Below are 1,828 nucleotides of genomic sequence, written 5' to 3'. Positions count from 1 at the left end.
TATATATATATATATATATATATATATATATATATATATATATATATATATATGGAGTGTTGCTTGTTAAAAGCCATGCAAATTATGCTCAGTAAATGAAGAAATAATTCATTTTATTTGTATGAATTAATTTCCATCCGCAGATAAAGCACATTTATTTTTAAATCAATATTCGCACTTTCCCTTTTATCATGTAGCGTGTATATCAACAATGTGTACGTAACATTAATGGGATTATAAAAACTTGTAAAATATAAAAGAGATAACATTTTCTATACTCATAAAAACCTTATCAGGAAAGGCAGGCTCTCGCAACGACACTAGAATACAAACGAGAAGAAAAAAGATTCTTAATCCCCTCTTCATTCGCTTCCTAAATTTCAGGTTGTCTTTTTCCTGCCTATGTAAACTTTTCTTTGTTGAAACTCGTATGTTTATTGTTTGTTTATTCATCTAGAAAACAGACGCACAATTCTTCTTCCGTTCTCAATAATTTGATAATCATAATGAAAAATAGATTAGCATTTTTTTTTGCTTTCGCTCCATTCTTTTTCGGCTTGTTTAAATCTGCTCCAAACTCTTTTATAATAATGCCAACCCATTTAGACATTGTTGATGGGTACATGTTAAAAACTAGTAGCACCCTCATTCTATGCATGTATAATAAAACATTTAAAGAAGCGTAGAATAAGACACAAAGTACGCGTTTACATATTTCCATATCGCAAATTCATCGCAGGCCCCACCTACTTAGCTTCTCCGCTCATAATAAATAAATCGACATCTACTCTATCTTCCTCTCACTTACCCACCACACTGTCTATTGAATCTCCCACCACTACCCTTTTGTCGTCCCTGTTCACTCTGTGCACTCCGTCTCAATGCCCGAGCTGGCTGGAGTTCCGCAGTAACTGTCAAATGGCAACGATAACAGTAACAACCTGTCTGTGATAGTGTGCAGTGAAGCTTATGTTACTGAAGGAGATTGAGTGGCCGCTATTAAAGATTATAAGTGGTGAGAGTGGAAAGGCTAAATACGTTGATAGCAGCATAAGATAGCCGGGTTAAAAAGGTAGTTTGTGTGAGAAGTTTACGATAGGAACTGACTAAAGTGAAGGGGGGATTTTAATGTTACAAGATGAAAAAGAATAAGTTTAAGGAGGTAAAGGGTGAGAAGAAAAAGAGTGAAAAGATAAATTGAGTTTCTCAATTGACAGAAGAAAGGGGAGGAAGAGATGTCTTGTTGGAATATTTGCATCGTTTAAGGGGAGATTTATGAAGAGTAAACGGAGATTAATGAGCGAACACTCGTAAGCTGGTGATGCAGAAAGAGAAGGAGGTGGAGAGGACATTATTGCTACGACTCTAACAGACCGTAAAATAACTATGAATGCAATTACAGTTAAAAGGCAATTCAATGGTCAGCGAAGAATATCTGCAGAGAAACAGAATCAACCAGTCAAGGGTCGAACAATTGTTGTTGGTCTGAATGAATAAATAAATAAATAGAATAAGAAGAATAAAGAAAAAGAGCATCAACAATGCTGAGAAGTAATATACAAGGGCCCCTTGTTGATAAATATTTAGTCAATTAGCCAATAACAGTATATATGTATATTAACAACACACTTTCATGTCTAGACGGAATACATACATACTTACATACATACATATGTATGTATATATGTAAGTGTGTGTATATATAGCACGAGGCATAAATGATTGGTCATTATAAAGTATTTTGCCCGGATTGATAATCCCTTACTAAGAACTCTCTCTCTCTCTGTATATACATGCATATATATATATATATATATATATATATATA

The 1,828-nt window shown here is 33.8% G+C and overlaps 1 protein-coding gene across 1 annotated transcript in view; it reads right to left on the bottom strand.

The window, feature by feature from the left end:
* The window catches only part of LOC106868924 (GS homeobox 1), an 8,904-nt gene that overhangs the window by 2,763 nt on the left and 4,313 nt on the right, over positions 1 to 1,828 (bottom strand). The gene's annotated exons all lie outside the window — the stretch shown is intronic.

The sequence above is a fragment of the Octopus bimaculoides genome, chromosome 7, assembly GCF_001194135.2.
Source record: "Octopus bimaculoides isolate UCB-OBI-ISO-001 chromosome 7, ASM119413v2, whole genome shotgun sequence".
NCBI classification, from domain to species: Eukaryota; Metazoa; Mollusca; class Cephalopoda; order Octopoda; family Octopodidae; genus Octopus; species Octopus bimaculoides.
This window is presented reverse-complemented; position numbering and strand designations above follow the sequence as displayed.